Raw genomic sequence first — 21,005 nt, 5'->3', positions numbered from 1 at the left:
CCTACCACCAGCAGTGGTAGACACGATCATTCAGGCCAGAGCTCCCTCCACGAGGCAGCTTTATACCCTGAAGTGGCGTCGGTTTGCGAATTGGTGTTCTTCCCAAGCTGAAGACCCTCAGAGATGCCAGCTCCTTTTATACCCGTATGTCCGGGGGAGTGGCATGCAAATTCCACTCGCCAATTCTCATTGGCCTTTTCTCAAAGATCTTAGGTGTTCGGTGCTCTCAAGAGTGACCCCTAGTGTCACTACATCGACACAACGTCTGGTTCCCTCCATCAGGGAACGGAGGTTACGACAGTAACCAAGAAGTTTTATGTCTGTTACAGAAGCTTTGAGGCCAACTAAACTCAGCAAAAAAAAAGAAATGTTCCTTTTTTAGGACACTGTATTTTAAAGATAATTTTGAAAAAATCCAAATAACTTTACAGATCTTTATTGTAAAGGGTTTAAATAATGTTTTCCATGCTTGTTCAATGAACCATAAACATTTAATGAACATGCACCTGTGGAACGGTCATTAAGACACTAACATCTTACAGACAGTAGGCATTTAAGGTCACAGTTATAAAAATTTAGGACACTAAAGAGACCTTTCTACTGACTCTGAAAAACACCAAAAGAAAGATGCCTAGGGTCCCTGCTCATCTGCGTGAACATGCCTTAGGCGGGCTGCATGCAGATGTGGCCAGTGCAATAAATTGCAATGTCTGTACTGTGAGATGCTTAAGACAGCACTACAGGGAGACAGGAAGGACAGCTGATCATCCTCGCAGTGGCAGACCACATGTAACAACACCTGCACAGGATCGGTGCATACGAATATCACACCTGCGGGACAGGTACAGGATGGCAACAACAACTGCCCGAGTTACACCAGGAATGCACAGTCCCCCCATCAGTGCTCAGACTGTCCGCAATAGGCTGAGAGAGGCTGGACTGAGGGCTTGTAGGCCTGTTGTAAGGCAGGTCCTTACCAGACATCGCCAGCAACAATGTCGCCTATGGGCACAAACCCACCTTCGCTGGACCAGACAGGACTGGCAAAAAGTGCTCTTGACTGATGAGTCGCAGTTTTGTCTCACCAGGGGTGATAGTCAGACTCGTGTTTATTGTCGAAGGAATAAGCGTTACACTGAGACCTGTACTCTGGAGTGAGATCGATTTGGAGGTGGAGGGTCCATCATGGTCTTGGGCAGTGTGTCACAGCATCATCAGACTGAGCTTGTTGTCATTGCAGGCAATCTCAACGCTGTGCGTTACAGGGATGACATCCTCCTCCCTCATGTGGTACCCTTCCTGCAGGCTCATCCTAACATGACCCTCCAACATAACAATGCCACCAGCCATACTGCTCGTTCTGTGCATGATTTCCTGCAAGACAGGAATGTCAGTGTTCTGCCATGGCCAGCGAAGAGCCCGGATCTCAATCCCACTGAGCACGTCTGGGACCTGTTGGATCGGAGGGTGAGGGCTAGCGCCATTCCCCCCAGAAATGTCCGAGAACTTGCAAGTGCCTTGTTGGAAGAGTGGGGTAGGATCTCACAGCAAGAACTGGCAAATCTGGTGCAGTCCATGAGGAAGAGATGCACTGCAGTACTTAATGCAGCTGGTGGCTACACCAGATACTGACTGTTACTTTTGATTTTGACCCCCCCAGGGACACATTATTCCATCTGTGTTAGTCACATGTCTGTGAAACTTGTTCAGTTTATGTCTTAGTTGCTGAATCTTTTTAAGTTCATACAAATATTTACACATTTTAAGTTTGCTGAAAAAAAAAGCAGTTGAAATTGAGAGGACGTTTCTTTTTTTTGCTGAGTTTATATGCTGTTGTGCATCTAAAAGTTGACTAAATTAAATTTTAGCACATAAACCTTACACTTTCTCCTTCTGGAAAACTGACCAAAAATATTAATTACATATTTTGCTCAGATTACACAGATTTGTGTCCAATCAAATGCTCTCTTGAATGAGAATGTCCCGCCCCCAAATACCACCTTGCAAGTGGCAAATGCATGGTTCATGTTTTTGTCCCAAATGCCCTGTTTCAAAAGGAAATCAACACAGGAAAGATAACTGGTCTCATCAAACGATTTCACAGGACTTTTTAATATTGAGTTGGTTAAATTGACATTTCTTAATGAAATGTCTTAAGATTCCTCCCCGAAGGATGTATTGTCCTTTAGGAAGAGGGCTTAGTGCTGTATGCGGTGAGATGGTGACCTTACACCAACCTCATGGGACAGCAGAAAGTGTTCCACTCCTTTGAGCCTTTTTTGCTAAAGTGAAGAGCTATCTCAGTTCTCTCTTGACAATTAACACATTTCAGCAGTGATAAAGTAAAAGTTGGTGCAAACTAGTAGCTGCTCTTACACTTCGGGTGGCATAATGTCTGATCCACATTGCATCTTATTCTAGCCAAGAACCCCCCACTTAGGCAAGAACCGCCCACTTTATTTAACTGACTTGAAAGGCTAACAACCACTGGTCATTTTGTTTTTAAGTGCCGTTAAGGGGCGAGTTTAACTGAAATAGTTCATACTGTAGTAATAGACTGGCATGGAAAAAGCTGATCAGAAGAATTTAGCGGTAATGTGTTTAGAGAATGTTTTTTTTTTTTTTTTTCAATATCTTTCAGTAATTTTGAATCATTGGCAAACTTTGGCAAAACCAGGGATTAGTTCAGACTGCATTCCAACTGCTGTTGAAAATTGTTATGAAAATACATAATGCCAGTCAATCAGATTAGAAACTGCATATTTTCATATTGCATATATATATTTTTTTATTTTGTGTGTGTGTGTGTGTGTGTGTGTGTGTGTGTGCAGAATGCATCAGATGGCCAGTGAATGGACTGTGACAATTCCATCCGATTAAGACAGTGGTTTGTTGCTCTCTGACCTTTTCCTTTTAATTTAACCTCAAACTTCTTTCACTCATTTACTTGTGGCTCAGAAGTTTTGCTGCCAGGCTGCCGTTCTACTGCGATGCTTTGTGTAATCACAGCAGGCCATTAAATCAAACTGAGCTGACTGACAGTAATTCTCAACCCTGTCTCATCAGTGGTCAAATTCCAGCCCATCAATCACAAGCTGTGATGAATTATCCCTGTTCCGAGTGTCCATGCTTATCTATAATTAGGGCGGTTATCATTTATGAGTTAGGGTTTTATGGTGCGTGGACGGCGCCTTCTGCGTCACGCCATGAATCATGCCAAATAGACGCCACAGAAGAGCCCTCCGCCAGCCTCTGATGAGATATCATCTGTGACCTGCTCTTCCGTTTAGCAGCGGGCAACATATTTTCATGACACCCCCAATGCAACAGTGATCCATGAAATGCCCTCCACCAAATCGCTAGTTAAAGTGGGTGTAATTTAGTGGCAGATAATTGCTATTCTTCTGCTCAAATGAGGCCAGAACAATCATGTCTTGCATTGGGTGTGTGGGGTTGGGGGGGGGGCTTAATTATGTGCTAATTATGGGGCATTGCTGGAAAATGCCACTGCCCAGTGATGTTTGATGACAGACATGAATAAGTGTCCAGTTGGTACAGCTCTGGTCTATCATGACAGCATCAGTTGTGGCTTCATCATGTCTTGGCCAAGGAGGTCTAAAATACATGGAGAGAGATAGCATCCTCATTCAATTAATTAGTAGTTGCTCAGTTGGCGCAAACACTCCTAGAAATATACAACCTGGATGATGTCATGTTTTCTTTATGGTCACTCAATTCCAGAGACCACCAATCACCTGAGACGTCACTCAATATTAGTACACTTGCGCAGACAAGGAAACATGTAAGTCAGTTGACACTGTTAATAAACCCTGTGAAGAATTCCCTCTGAAAATTTCCCTTTTGTGTTCCATGGAAGAAAGTCATATTGGTTTGGAGTGACATTACGGTGAGTAAATAATGACAGAATTTTTGGGTGAACTATTTATTTAATTGTTGCAGTGATGAGTTCATTGCACTTTTAGCCACTTTGAATTGAATTACTATTTAAAGAAAACATTGAAAAAAAGTTGAAACTCTGATAACATAATGGATGGAAACAAAGATGTTGTTTTAACATAATGATGAAAATATTTTTACAGTGTATAATATAATTACATTTTTGCAATTTAAATATTCCTTAATATGTGTGTGTGTGTGTGTGTGTGTGTGTATGTATATATATATATATATATATATATATATATATATATATATATATATATATATATACTACTTTTGCATTGTCAATGGAGAAACATGCTTTTTGCCCACACAATGGAGTAGCTATGGCCAGTATTCCCTGTAACTGTTGTTCTTGATGAGCAAATCCTATTTCTACTGGTCAGAACACTGGCCACCCATATATATATATATATATATATACACACAATATAAACATTTTAGTTGGTATCATTACCAGTGGAATTTCACAATTCTTGGTATTTTAAATTCAATACCACAGTAAAAATGGAGAATATGCTATTATGCTATTGCACAAATTAAATATTTATATAAATATAAACATTAAATGAAAACAATGGCATGTTGCCTACATTATAGACAGTGGCAGATCTATTAGGCTGCATAAGTGTGTTTACACTACAAAGTCTGATGTTTTGACACATAGCTGATTTTTTGCACCTGTTTGCATTCACGCAAGCAACTGTTAATGTTAATCATTTGCAGGATGAGCATTGACCATGAAGCATTAAACCGTTCAGGGGCACAGCCGCATTTCCACATTCACCAATAGCTCTCGTGCCTTATGCTAAATGCGGTATGTGTATGTGATGTTTCACAACTCAATAATGTGTATTTCCACTATGTTTACACCCAAGATTTCACTAATAGCTTCAGCTCCATACTAGAAAAAATTAACATATGGACTCCAGAAACATTGTGCATGCATTTAGTTCTGATTCAAGAAAATCTCTAGGTTTTTCCCCACACACCTGAATCCACCATCTGCGAGAATATTTTTTTCCGTCTGCGTGGGAGCAACATCAGAAGAGCATGGCCACGTACGTGCAGCATAGAGGGAACATTGGTTACGGCATCTATCAGCAAAGGCTAACTGCTGAAGTTTACCAGCCAAACTTTGACCTCTGGTCTTGGCCTTCAATATTTCCCATGGTTCCATTCTGTGTGGAACAGCAGCCATATTAAATAGTTTTAGAAAGTGTGTGCCAAGCTTCTAATGGAATATAGATAAAAATTACAAAGCAGGCTGGCAGTAATTATTAACAGGTGTTGTGTGTGTATGTACAATGGGATTGTGGGCATTGCACAGGAGAATGTCAGAAGCTGGTTCCCTAATTGCCGCTAGCTGTGGATTTATTGTTAATGTTGGACCAACCTCCTTTAACTCCTGAGAGAGAATCATAACTTGAAATATAGATTCATTAAGAATGCATATGGCACGCCTTTCAGATGGACCATGAAATATTTCATGTGGAAGACAATGCCTGGCTGGTGAACGAACAATTGTTGTTAAAATGATTCATACTGTAGCTTTAGTTTCGAATCAGTATTGTACTAAGAACATCATTACATATTTTAGTTGGAGAGGGATTCTGCGATGGTAGGTTTGTTCTAGCTATCCTTGATGAAAACTTTTCACCTTAAACCAGCTGGTTTGCTGGTCTTAGCTGGTCTCCCAGCCTGACCAGCTGAAAAGTGCCCCAGTTTCTTTACTAGCTAACTGACCTGGCTTAGGCTGGATTAGCTGGGTTTTTTTGAGCAGGCACATCTCTTTGAAGAAGGTATTTATTTTGCCGGTTGGATGTTGCCTCTGGTTTGTAGGCCAGGCCTCTGTGGTGCTCCCGAAATGGTGTTGTGCCCGCTTGTGTTGGTTAAAGGGATATAGCTGTTCCCTCTAATCAGTTTGCCTCTGTAATGGGGCCTCCTACACAAGGTATGCCAAGAAGGTGCAAAGGCATAGTGGATTTTACACAGGAGCTCAATGTTTGCATGTGTGTTTGTGTATATGTGAAAGTTTTGGCTTTGCGGGTCATTGTACTTTGTGTCAGTGTTTGTTTCAAGGGCATTAGGAAACAAAACTACAAGCAGTATCATATCACACCCCACCAGCTCACGATTTATTAATGCCTTCACTCTCTCTAATAGCTGTTTGGCTAAGATTCCTTTAGGCCTGTCAGACACACACTCACAAACATCATATTTTAGTACAGTGTCTCCTCATCTCTGCCTAGCCCATCTCTTACAGATGGAAACTGCAGTTGTCATTTTGCTGCTGCTGTTGAATAAAACATGTCAGAAAGTGTCTATGTATTGTAATGTCTATTGTGTATGTATTGATTGTTTTCCTGTAGTTGAATTCAAATAAGTGACCTTGTCTAGATTGTTGTGGTACAGCTTAGTTAAAATAATTACGAGATGAGTTTCGTAGATGGAACTAAGAGAGACTAATTGGCCAGTGCCATATAATGACATATTTATTCAAACTTGGCAGCTTCAAGAAAACCACTCATTCGATGCTTATAAGGCTCTTAAAATCACATTAAAGGCCCAGAAAAACTCACAGAAAAGTTCTTCTCGTTCTTCGCTCAGAGCCAAAAAGTTCAAAACAGCTGAGCGACAGTATACTGTTTGCGAACATTCCGACACCGGTCATGCCACTGTGGGAGGCGTTTAGATGGGCATTTAAATATGAGGACACACAAGACTACATGTAAAACCTTGGTTAATGTGACAATAAAATGTGTTACAATGACTTCATGTCACATTCTGTGAGTAGAATTCACACAAGATCTGTAAAAGACACTGTTTTAACCACTCAGTGATGATTCAAAGTAATATATGCAGTAGATAATGTGTAACTTGTCGTGTTTACATTCTGCATTCATGGCGCTAATGTGCTAACATGCTATATGTGGCCATAATATATTATTATAATGAGACTGATACTACTGCAAAGATGGGTGTTTATGGTCAGAATACAGACAAAAGACTGATGATAAGAGAGGCACATTTTACTTTGGGCAGAGGTGTGAATGGCTTTTGGCTGCAGATACACATACATAGGTGAAGCAGCATATCAAACAACAGAGTGAATAGGTACTTAGAGTATTTGAATAGGTTTGATTCCTTTTGCAGACTAATTAAACTCAAAAATGTCTCTATGTGAATGAACGTACAGATAGGTAAGTTTAGACCAACTCACTAATAACCAGTGATGTGGACCAATAACAAAAGAAGGATTTTGTGTTACAAACCACCAAAATAAGCTCAAACATACTGTAGTTTTGGACAGATTTTGTTCTAAATTACATCATACCCATTCGTACTTCAATACAGTATGAAGTATGCCAGGGACTTAAAGCTTATTCTTTCACTGACAACAATGTGAATTTTGAAAAAAGAAGAAGGACGAAGATGAATTTGAACATACAGTCAAATATATCACAGATAATACAGTATAATAGGTTTCGATATATACCATGGTTTATATAAATGTACAATTATTATAGAGCACAACTGTGCCCACGCACCCACCCACTTTTTTTTTTTTTTTTTTTTTTTGTCATCTTGGTTCCGGAAGTATTTTTCCTTTTCATTTTTTTTCTTGGGGATTTTACAAAAATCCTTCATAAAAGACATTAACCTAACCAGTCATCTCCAAGGTGAATCACAACAGTATAAACTTTGATTCGAAGCAAAAATGTATTTGAAAATCAGACGAAAAGACAAAGGTAATAATAGACTGTGTACTTAAAATCTTTAAAGAGGGAATGAACAACAATCCCATGAAACACTGAGATTGGTGAAATCAAATAAAAAATGATGGAAAATAAAAAAAGTATTGTTTTAAAGTTGATTTGAAGTTGTTTTATTATAAGAAAAATGTCACACAGGATATAAAACTATTTTGAGGGGCTTTAATTTGACAGCTGTTTAAACAAAAATGAAAAAAAAAAAACTAAAAAAAAAAAAAAAAACAAATAAAAAAAACAGCAGTTGATGGGGCCATATATATACAGCATACAAAAATAAAATAAGGTAGAGGCTAATGTTGAATGAAAATACAAACAGAGTGTGGCATGGGGGGGGCGTGGTCATGTTTCTGTCTGCATTAAACCTTTCAGGCCTGTAGCCACATTTCCACATTCACCAATAGCTCTCATGCCTTACACTAAATGCGGTATGTGTACGTGATGTTTCACAACTCAATGTGTATTTCCACCATGTTTACGCACAAGACTTCACTAATAGCTTCAGCTCCATACTAGAAAAAATTTACATATGAACTCCAGTTGAAACACTGTGCATGCATTTAGCTCTGATTCAAGAAAATCTCTAGATTTTTCTCATGCACCTGGAGTCCAACTCTTCTGAACACATATTTAATGCAATTTATAAGCATTTTGTGTAACATTTCTAACCAGCACACAAGCGCAACTCGAGAGAGTGCCGGAAAACAAGTGTCGCAAAACTCCGGTTCTTAAAGGGGCCACGTCCAATTTATGTCTAGTTAAATTTCATGAAATTAATCCACTTGGATAAATAAGTATCAAATCAATATATTTAAATATTATATATTACAAAATATTTAAAGAGTAGTAATTATAGAGTGTTTGTGAGACACGATTATGTTATTCACAGTGCACCGTGGAATTGCATGCAGTGTTCACTGAGGCATTCATTTGGCACTCTCTGTTTGCCTCGATTCTCTGATTGGTGGATCTTTCTCTTAGCATTAACAGGTAGTGTATTTCATCATCAGGAATTCTACTATTAGACATGATTTTTATCAAATTAAGTTGAAATAGCATTGACTAATGGATTCAACAGCAGCAAATACTGTCAAATAACAACCTTGGTGCTCACCTTAGGTCTGTTTATAAAGGTTTATAAGGGTTTTTTTAGAGATACTTTATTTTATAATGCTGAAAATCAGTTGATTTGTATCAGAGTCTGCATAGTCTTTGATTGCTCATTCTGTGTAGTTAAAGGCATCATGAAGCAGGGTTAATCAAGTTTGTCTCATGCCTGAGATGGTGATTATTTGTGCTTCTTTCCACCTCAAAGTTCCAAACGATTTTTTTTCATTTCACAACATGTCAGGGAAAGACAGAGAGAAAGAGAGAGGGGAAAAAAATCAATTTCCCCCCCCATGAAGATTTATTTATTGTCTCTGCTGAAGAGCTTCACTACTCCATCACAAACACACTCCAGGAATCCATAAGGTTGTAACCTCATCATAACAATTCACTGCCAGGCTGGTAAATCACTTCTCCTAAATGTCGCAGCTAGCATGAGGCCTGACTTTTTGGGGAGCACTGTCTAGCTAATCAGTGCAATCTGCTAGGAGTGCATCTTAGAATAGCTGGTGAAATCTCCTCTAATCATGTAATTAATAAAACCACAATATAAAAAGGCCTTTCAAAGCATGTAAATGTCACCCAGTCGACTCACAGCCCAGTTGCTGGATATGGCAATTAAGCTCGGCTACTGCCTGTCTTAGCCAATGGATAACTGTATGCAATCTGCTGTTTCCTCCAAATAGTATACTCTGTCTGCCCCAGCTGTGTCCTACATGCTGCAGACAAAAATAAGAATAGAAACAATAAGACTGTACACTGAAGTAGGGATGGATCTCTCTGAGGACTGTACGATCCCAACGCTACTCATTTTTACACAAGTGTCCTCTAAATGAATTGACCTCTTGGATAAGACAATTTGAAATTGATCCTATTCATTTTTAGGTGATTTTTAAGGACAGCAAGTTAGAGTCGAATAAGGAGAGTGGGGCTCTTTCCTCTGACTAACCTGTGCAGCTCACATTAATTATGCCCTTACTATTTCAAAGTCTGCAATACTAAGAAAGACGCTATTCTTTTCAAGGATATTAGTTGTACTTTTTCCATTTTGTTTCATTAAACACATTAAAGAGTTTTTCAGATACAGTGTGAGACCTTTAAGCTTTGAAGACATCAGTGATATGACCTCTCTTTTTAAACTGTTAGTTTTGACTGTTTATTAACAAAAGGGATCAGATATTTTAAGATACTAAGATATTTTCTACAGATTCTGCAGTAAGTAGTGTCAACCATCTCTTGCACCACTGGTTACACGTGATTTTCGGTTTCTCAGCAGCGAACTTCAATATCTTTTCAGTTACTGTCTCCAAACATTGCATGCTAAGCAATGCTAAAGAGAAAGAGGTGATACATGAGTCAGTAACAGTGGTGTAACTACAGGCAGTGCAGGGTGTGCAGCTGCACTGGGGCCCACGGAGAGATGGAGGCCTGAAAGCAGCGGCGGACTGGTCATTGGGAGAACCGGGTGGGCCGGCCATATGCTAAATTGGGCTGCGATATGATGAAGGGGGCCGTGAAATGGTGCCGTGATGTCCAGAAGAGGACAGCAAAACACATTGCCACAACACCCAATCGAGCGTTGATGCTCCCAAGTATAACTCTGAAAAGTGGGGACAGTATAGTAATAAAAACAAAAAGAGTGATTTGTTAATTTTATTTAACCTGTGATATAATGAACTAGCTAATACAACACATTATATAATGTTTTACCTTATTAATTTATTTATTTGTTTTTGGAAAATATACACTCATTTCAAATTGGATGATTGCAAGTTGGGACAGTCGAGCGTTTACCACTGTGTAACATCACAATTTCTTTTAACAGCACAAGCATTTGGGCACTGAAGACACAAGTTTGTTAAGTTTAGAAGTGTAATTTTCCCCCATTCATCCATTATGCAGGTCTTCTGTTGTGCAGTTGTACAGGGCCTTCATTGCCATATTTTCTGCTTTTTAATGTGCCACACATTCTCAAATGGAGACAAGTCAGGACTGCTAGCGGGCCTATCTAGCACCCACACTCTCTGCTTACACAACTATGCACTTGCATCACCTTGTCCTAACCAGACGCGAAGCGATAAGATTCCAGCGACAAGCAATCTGTCTGTCCACACCAGGCACCACGCGACACAGCGATATTAATACTCTAAAATTAGGAGAACTGACAATAAAATGTGGAAAACAGAGCAATCACAGACAAAACAGTCTGTTTATTGAATGCAACTCATTTTCTCATTGAAGCTCCATATGTGCATACGCTTTCTATGGCAAGCCCCGAAATACACACACATACATAGGGCAAAGTAACTTTTTTTTCTCCCCAATTTGGCATGCCCAATTCCCAATGCGCTCTAACTCCTCATGGTGGCGTAGTGACTCGCCTCAATCTGGGTGGCAGAGGACGAATCTCAGATGCCACTGCGTCTGAGACAGTCAATCAACCCATCTTATCACGTGGCTTGTTGAGCGCATTACCGCGGAGACCTAGCGCGTGTGGAGGCTCATGCTATTTTCCGCAGCATCCACACACAACTCACCACATGCCCCACCGAGAGTGAGAACCACAATATAGCGACCACGAGGAAGTTAACCCAACGTGACTCTACCCACCCTAGTAACTGTGCCAATTGGTTGCTTAGGAAGCCTGACTGGAGTTACTCAGCATGCCCTGGATTCGAACTTGCGACTCCAGGTGTGGTAGTCAGCATCTTTACTTGCTGAGCTACCCAGTCCCCAGGGCAAAGTTACTTCATGAATCGCATCATTAATCAGTCTGTTACGATTGTTTATGTTCACATAGTACTCCTGTTATTTCGCCGATCTCCACGTGACAGGGAAGTGGGGATGAGCCGGTATGTCTCCCCACTGCCATTCTGAACCAGTGCATGTGTGTGACAGAGCTCCAGCTGAAGAGAGTGAGACCTCAAGCACAACATTCGGTAGGTGTGTTACACCCTCGGCCAAAATCAAGTTGTTGTGAACCGGCTAGTGTGATGCTGGCTTTAATATACTGTAATGACAATAATTTTTGACCCATTTGTTGACTGCGCTGGCCTGCACGACGTCACAGAAATAGAAAACATTTCAAAGAAAGAAAGCCCTGTCGCTCGTCGTGTGTCGCGGCTGGTAAGGACAAAAACTCTGGACATGGAAAAGATACCTTTTATCGCGTGTCGCACCATCACGTTACATCTGATTAGGACACGGTGTTATCCGAGCAGTGTGGTTTCGTAAAACAATGCACATGACGTAGTGGTTGGAAACACGCAATGATTTGCATTTTCTTTAGTTGGATTTTTAGGAATTCGCTTACAAATTGTGAAACATTTGGATGAAAACCCAGGATGAAAACCCAGCTAATAAATCAAACTAGATGGCCTTATTGATTTATAATATTTAATAAGTAGTAAAACATTAATGTTTTTTGTAACGTTTAAAAACATAAAATCTTATCCTTAACTAAATAACAAGTCCAACTTTAAATAAATATTTAGCACAAACAACAAAGCATGCTGCTTTCATTGATTGTGCTGGTATAGGAGCTGGTACCAAAGCCTCCTGTGATACCGGTCCTGCTGAGAGGGCTGCACTAACCAAACAGATCAATGTCAGGAGACCAGGCTCACTGCTGTGCTCTCAGCTGTCTGGCTCTGCCCACATCCCCTAGCATAGTACATCTACACCCCTAGTGTTTGACACTTTATGTGCAGCTCTATTAATAAAACATCAAAACACCTATGGTGTGCACCAGCTGAACAGCTGTCCTTCAGAATGGATACCTGAATAGTTTACTACACTTTTGATTGCTCATTTTATTGTGAGAAAGGCCTGGAAATGACCTCTTTGTCTGAGAGCAGCGTGCTTTGATATTTCCACTCTCAAAAACTTAAAATAACATCCAATCTTTTCGTCTTACCTGAGGTCTGTGTCCCATTTTGCAAGATGGTCAAGAGAGTATTTATACCTCACCCTTGGAGAGCTTGCGATAAATAGGCCATTTACTCTGCATCAGTGCCTCCACCAGCAGCCACATTCATTTTACCACACTTTTATTCACTTTTGGGAACAGATTAAGCATTTTCTCCATTTCTTGGCTTTTTTAACTACTCTCAAAAAAAGAAAAAAAAAAATACCTCATCAGTTGAATGTATTTTAATCATGTGGCAAATTTCCACATAAAATTATTACATTAATATAGCTGTATCTAATCATATTTATTGGATGTACTCAAACTGTTTCTATCAGAATTATCACAATTACATTGAACCTATGTGATTTTCCTCAGACCCAAACTTGGCTAGATTACACTGACCTAATGTCATTTTCCTTAAAATCAAACTTAGCTATATTACATTAAACCAATGTGTTTTCCCCAAGAGTCAAACTTAGCCATATTACATTGACCTAATGTAATTTTTCCAAAGTAAAATGTAACTATAGTACGTTGATAGAATGTGATTTCTTAAAATTTTAAAATATTTATATTACACTGGCCCAATTACATTTTCCTTAAAATCAAACTTAGCTATATTATATTAAACCAATGTGTTTTCCCTCAAAGTCAAACTTAGCTATATTACATTGACTTAATGTGATTTTTCCCAAGTAAAATGTAACTATGAATGTGATTCTTAAAATATTCTTAAAATATTAAAATTTATATTTCACTGACCCAATGTAATTTTCCAGTAGGTCTAACAGAACTGTCACATTAATCTAATGTATTTTTCCTTGAGTAAAATATACCAAAATTACATAGCTCAAATGCATTTTTCTTTTGTCTGTATTACACTAACACAGACAAAAGCAATCACATCGTTGCATACATTAACATACCTTTACAAATATGCAGTTACATTATGTACACCAAAAAGCAAACAAATCAAACAGCATTTGTGTTTATTAACTTCATACATTTAATAACTGCACAATGGCTAAAAAAAACAATTGTACAAATGACAATGTACATATTAAACAGTAAACATTAGTGCTGCTGCTGTGTCACATTAAAAGCTAGCAGAGCTCTGTTAGCCATGTCATTGTAGAATAAAAAACTGGTCTACACAGCAGAATAAAAACTGGTCTTGCAGGCAAAAGAGTGGTTTGTATGAACCAGCACAAATCCAAATAACACCTTTTAACTTGCTGTGCTGTCCTCTTGTCAAGGCCACACATGGCTTGGCGCAAGGGTGTTAGGTGTTAATGGTTACAAAAATATTTTTTTATAAGACAGACCATTTGTAAATGTTCACAGAACAGTGATGCATAGCAGCACAGTTACGCTGGGCTCTTAACAAGACACTAGCACCACTCGCCCCTCAGCACACTACCATCACAACTTGAGAACAACTTTTACAATGGCAAATTCAGTAAAACATTTTGATCTTGCACAGAATGATAAAATGTATAAAAGTATGGAACACACAGTATAAACTCGAAAGTGCTGGTACATTGTATAGAACTGAGGTGCACTCCAGTGACAGGAACACTTTGCTCACGTTTACAACTGAATAACAAATACACATAAAAATTCTCCATGTTGTTGTTGTTGCCTCATAACACAAGCCCACATTTTGTGAATCATATTTCATTTTAGGTTTCTAACACCTATCTGTAATTGAACAATATATCAGCTGATATAAACGTAATGCAGATATACCACTATCAGCGTATATGTCAGCCATAAGTAACAATAAATGTTATAACAGAAATGTAGACAAGATATAACTTTCTCCATGTAAAGAAAGTACTCAAACATCTTTAGCTTCAGCTTTTGGACTCTGTCTGACAGCCTTTGCCATCCAGATTCAGAAACAGTTTTTGAAAGACATCGAAGGTATGCTGCAGGCTGGATGGGTAGCTCAAATCCAGAGCATAAATTAGGCCCATAAGCAAAGCACAGGCACAGGGCAAAGTCTGAATGTTCCCAAGGACCTCTACTCCTTCAATCACAATTGACACTTCTTTTGGTGGATGTTGTGCACCATGTCTGCATGGACCACACAGATCCCCAGTACCATCTCCTCTTTCGCTTTCTCAGCCTGGTCACATTCCTTGAAGTCACAGAGCACAAAAAACATTGTGTGTGTGCGTGTAATTGTCAAAAGAACAACAACAACAACAAAAAAAAACATCCACTAAACATGTTGCATTACAAACATAGAATCACTGAGGGCTGGGGCAGAGTTAGGGGGTATTTGTCAGGGGCAAGATTTAAAAAGTTCAGAATAGGTATTACAATACAAACAAAAAACTTTGTGAAGGCAACTGACTCACAGTCATATACATCCCAGTCTCAAACATGCATCAATGCCTCCTCATGGATGAAAACATTTGACTGAATGGTATTTAAAAATAAATAAATAAATAAAAAACTTTCCCATGAAATTCAGTAAATTTCAGTTTTAATAGAAAGGAGTGACACCATTGCTATACAACACACTCACTATCACCCACTGTCCAAACAGAAACAAAATATTCACATATCTTACCAAGCACTCCTTGATAAAGGCCCTATAGTCCTCCTTGAGATATTCACACAGGCCTTTAATCACCATTTCTCTCTTTAGGTCAATGCTGTTGCACTAAAAAAAAAAAAAAAAAAAAAAAAAGGTTTTGCCTCCTGCTCTAGAGCATATACAGTGCATCCGTAAAGTATTCACAGAGCTTCACTTTTTCCACATTTTGTTATGTTACAGCCTTATTCCAAAATGGATTAAATTCATTATTTTCCTCAAAATTCTACAAACAGTACCCCATAATGACAACGTGAAAGAAGTTTGTTTGAAATCTTTGCAAATTTATTAAAAATAAAGAACGAAAAAAAATGTTCATAAGTGTAAGTATTTATAAGAAAAAAGTAATTCAGGGATGAAAAGAGGAAATAGAAGTGCAAACAAAGAAGAGAAGTGAGGGAAGAGTTGTGGAAAAAGGGGCAACCAGGAGAATGAAAGTTAAGGAGGAAATAATGGAGAGAAAACCAGAAGAAGGGAAAAGGAAGGACAAAAGAAATAGAAGAGAAGGGGAAAGAAGGGAAGACAAGTATGTAAGAGGGCATGAAGGCAGGGTATAAGAGGAAAGAGGAGATCACTGACAGAGCATTAATAAAGACTGGAAGGAGGACAGAAAGGGTGTAAGGAGAAAAGAATCACAAAGAATGAATTAAAGAGGACAAAGATTAAAGAGGGTCAAATTGAAAGAAAGAAGGGGTAAATAAGAATGAAGGAGCTGACTATTTTGAAATGTATGAAAAGTATGATACAGTTAAATCTAACTATTTTTTATTTAAACAAGCAGAACTTTTGCAAATTCTTTCTTGCTGAAAGGATAAGTAACTACAGAGGATTCTTTTTATTTCTACAGACCAACTTTAATATGTTGTTATTCAATATATCTAATATTTAATATTAGAAAAAGTACACAAGAGGTATGAAATAGCTGTTGATGTATGTTCTATAAAAGATGAAAATTTTGAATGAAATGCTAAGCTTTACGTATTTGACAGTATTTACCTGCCCCTCAAAAAACTTCTGAATAATAATTGTTGTGAAGAGCAGGTCTGGAGGAGGAGCTGTCTGAGGAGGAGCAGGAAGGAGGAGCCTGACTTGATCAAAACTGATATATACGGTAGCATTGAGTTCATATGTGAGCCCTTTCACTTACCTGCAGCAGAACCCTGTTTGAGTGAAAATGTGAGTTCCTTTGTTCTTAGTACATTTATGTTCGCAGTATCTTAATGCTTGAAATAGTTATGTTAAGTTAGAATGATTATAGTTGTTGTGCATTGTGTTAATTCTTATCAGTTACATGATAGCCATATATATTTGCTGCCTATGTATTGAATTTAATGTACAGTGATAACACATGGTATATATTCTCTGTTTAGATAAAAACCAGTATTGTTTGTTGTCAGCCTCCACTGCCTAGACCAGCTACCACCTGTCTATATCACCCTATAACCTGCCATTCCCTTGCACAAACACTACAGTAAACCACAATTGGATTGGGTTGGATACTTCTGGTGTTTCATTGTGCCTGACCACACACCCATAGTATTCATCTTATTACATGGAGACCATCATACACCCTCTTACAGTCCTAAATAAGCAAATATTTTACAATAATACAATAATAAAATACTCAATAATCAAGGACTCCAATCAGATATTTGGTGTGATTTCTGGGTCAGTCACTCCTATGGTCAGGCACAAGGATAAAAAAATGTGAAAGGACATCCCTAGAAATTGGACATGCATCTTGCATTTTTACATATATTTAATCTAGGCTCAAACACAACATACCTCGTCCAACACAGCCAAAATGTTGTGTATCTTTCTTCCAATGACTCCTTTGGCACTGCGGAAGACTTTGCTGAGGCTGTCAGAATGCTGGTCGAGTTGCGCAAAGAATGTTAACTGAAGTGGAACTGTTGTTATCCTGATGAATTCTGCATTTATCTGTAAAGATATACAAAGACATACAATACAGTTCAAGACAGAGAGACAGGCAGATGTCTAATATACCATATTTACCTCTGTATGGTACTTACTTCATTAACCTGGAACAGGGCTGGCCATCTTCTTTGGAAATCTGCTATTGTTGGCTCTTGGACCACCTCTTCCCTTCTGTAAGAGAATGTGCACTCCATTTTTTGCCTTATCACTGCCTCATTGTTTTTCTTTGTCATGTCATTCAGCATTGAAACCCTGTCCACTTCCAAGACTTTCCTTGGTAATTCCCTTTGGGTGGCAGGGAATATAATTTACCTCTGCCCTCCTAGGTTTTTTAATATTTGCAGCAGGCTTGCCTTTGCCATATTTCTTGTTTTTCTGGGAATTGACGAGGACCTCTGGACATCCAAGTTGAACAAGCTTAGTGCGATAGTTTGCCATCTTCATTTTAAGACGGTTTTTCCATCCCCAATGGCCTGAGGAGGATCCTTGCTCTGTCAAACAGGGGTGGGTTAAGATGAAAGTTGTGAAAGTACATAGGTAGTCTGTAAATGTACATGGATACTTATAGTTGTGCCCATAATGCCCATGGATTAACTTGAAGTGTTTCAGTAACTGGTATCTACTTCCTACTGATATATCACAATCTGTGCAAGTCCACAGCAACCATAACAACAACAAAAAACCATCACGGTAAGTCATGGCATCAACTCATGTTATTGCTTCCTTCATTACATGCCACATGTTTACTATAGCTTCTTTCATCAGCAGTGAGGGAATCACATGTGATAAATGTAAGGAATTAGTCTGACTGACAAAGAAGGTTAATAAGCTAGAGGCACGCATCCGAACACTAGTGGAGGTCAGTGAGAAAGAGAGGCCGGTATATACTGTTTCAGATGCGGGTAGAACAGCGAGCAACACACTTTGGTTCTGGCTCTAGAGCCCCCCGCAGCAGGACATTTGAGTGACATCTCGGTGGCATACTCGCTCAGCAAAGTGACACCACTCTCCCGTTCCTGTTATGGTTTCCAATCGATTCTCCCACTCAGTGATGCACCCACTGAGAATCATGCCCTAATAATTGGTGATTCTATTGTAAGGAACGTAGAAATAGAAACTCCAGCCAACATTGTTAAATGCATTTCAGGGATTCGGGCGTCTGACATCAGATTAAATTTACAAGTGCTGGCTTTTGTTATTCATGTTGGCGCTAATGATGTCTGGCTTCGCCAGTTGGAGATCACTAGATAATGTTAAAGAGGTGTGTGAACTTGCAAAAATGATGCCATGCACTGTAATATATACCCTACTCATCCTGGTGATGAGGTTTATAGTAGATTAGTGTCACTGAACGGCTGAATGTTTTTGGGGTAGACCTGACCTGCTAAAGAGAGACGGACTCCATCCCTCCAGGGAAGGTGCCGCTCTCTTCTCTAGTAATTTGGCTCATAGTCTTAATAATGATAGTATTTGACTAACTGGGGCCCAGGTCAGGAAGCAGATAAACTGGTTAATCCGAACGTCTGCTAGCTGCCTTGAGACATCACACATGTCACATAAACTACAACACATAGAGACTGTATCACCTAGATATCATGTAGAGACTGTGTCTGTTCCCCAAACTACCAAACACAAAACTCTCACTAAATCATTTAGAAAAAAAAATTGATTAAGGTCAAACTTGGAAAAAAAAAAAAAAATAAAAAAAATTAAGATAAACATCATATAAAGCTAGGGCTACTAAACAGTAGATCTCTTTCTACCAAAGCACTAATTGTATATGAAATTATTACAGATCATAGTTTGGATGCGCTCTGTTTGACTGAAACCTGGCTTAAACAAGCTGAATATATTAGTTTAAATGAATCTATTCCCCCAGGTTATTGTTATAAACATGAGCCTCATCTAAAGATAGCTTCACTAATAATCTTCCAGAACTGTCTCATATACTCAGTAAGCCAAAAAGTCTAGAAGAACTTGATGAAATAACAGAAAATATAACTACAGTCTTTTCTAGCACTCTTGATAGAGTGACTTCATGAATTTATTTACTGATCAAATTAAAATAATCAGAAATAAAATTGGAACTATGCAATCAACTGTCACAGCACCTCAAAAAACAGCATTTCATAATTTTGCTCACGAGTAACTTCAATCCTTCGCTGTCATAGGTCATGAAGACCTAACAAAACGTATAAAAAAAAATCAAAAGCCACAACATGTATGTTAGATCCAATACCAACTAAGCTCTTAAAAGAGGTATTCCCTGTAATCTCAGAACCTCTTCTTAACCTCCTCGCAATCCTTAGGACATATCCCAAGAAACTTTAAAATGGCAGTTATCAAACCGCTTATTAAGAAGCCACAGTTTGATCCTAGAGAACTGACTAGTTACAGACCGAATTCAAATCTACCATTTATGTCGAAAATACTAGAAAAGGTAGTGTCCTCCAAACAATGTTCATTTCTACAAAGAAATGGAATATATGAACAATTTCAATCACAAAATACACAAACCAAAACACCTCAGAATAATATCTTAGCCTATAATACCTACATTGCTGACAATTTCAAAATGTCCCAAACTTAAAGCTAACGGTAACTAAAGGTGACCTGATGTGGCAATTTGAACCAAAAACTCAGCACTCACTTTCCAGTAGAAACGGGTTTTCACCATAGAATATAGCTTTGCCTACCAAAGTAATAAATCAAGAGGGGAAAAAAATACTTATTTTAACTGTGACTGAGTAAGAAATTACAGTTTGTAAAGAGGAGGCGAGAAGCAGCTTTCCTGGTTCAGGTAAGTGTTTTATTCTCCTTACTGCAGCAATTACACTCTTTCAGGGCTTTCCTAATGTTCATTAATTCACTCTCAAAGTAAACAACGTATTTTACAAAAATAAACTCTCAGCTGTGCTATGATAAACTCCTGACTTCACAATAGGGTCTCTGGTGCCCAGGCTCTCTCTCTCGTCTACTTGCGGTCTGGCTCTATTTATGCCGCTCTCCCCGTGCTCACTGAAATTAGAGACAGGTGTTAGACATAATTTAGCTCAGGTGTAAGCGCCCTTACCACTTTCTCTCTCCGGAGAGATGCTTGACCACACCCCGCTGCCACACAGTTATTGTTAGACATGTCTTAAATACTCACAAATTTCAATCATTAATCCAAGTAACTTCACTCTCATTACATCTACAACCTGGGCAATTTACATTTCTCCAAAAAAAACAAAAAGACATCTGGTTATAAATGTATAATATTTTAATTGACCTAAAATGAGTGATTTATGGTCATCCAATGAATGCCCATGAGCACATTTTTATGTTTTAGGGATGTAATCAGTCATGATGTTGTGGATTAATTAAAGTGCCCCACCTGCAGATAGCTTTGACTCAGCCTGTTAGTGATATTTGTCAGAGATTTGAGGAGATTGTTTACTTACACTGATGAAAAAAGCAATAAGCAACAAGAGGCCATGCATTACAGTGATTTTACCACAGATAAGGGCTGTTCTTAGGCATAATGACTAAAATAATATGGTTCATCGGTCTATCTGTAGGCTGTTTAGAGTTGCATACTGTAGTAACTTGGTGCATTAAAGAACTACCAACCCAAAATGAAAATTTTATCATCATTTACTCACTTATGTTTTGACCTGTCAAGACATGTCCTGGTTGCTCTTTTCCATACAAAAGTGGATGATGATTAGTG

Source organism: Myxocyprinus asiaticus, chromosome 37 (assembly GCF_019703515.2).
Source record: "Myxocyprinus asiaticus isolate MX2 ecotype Aquarium Trade chromosome 37, UBuf_Myxa_2, whole genome shotgun sequence".
NCBI lineage: Eukaryota > Metazoa > Chordata > Actinopteri > Cypriniformes > Catostomidae > Myxocyprinus > Myxocyprinus asiaticus.
Note: the sequence above shows the minus strand (reverse complement) of the source record.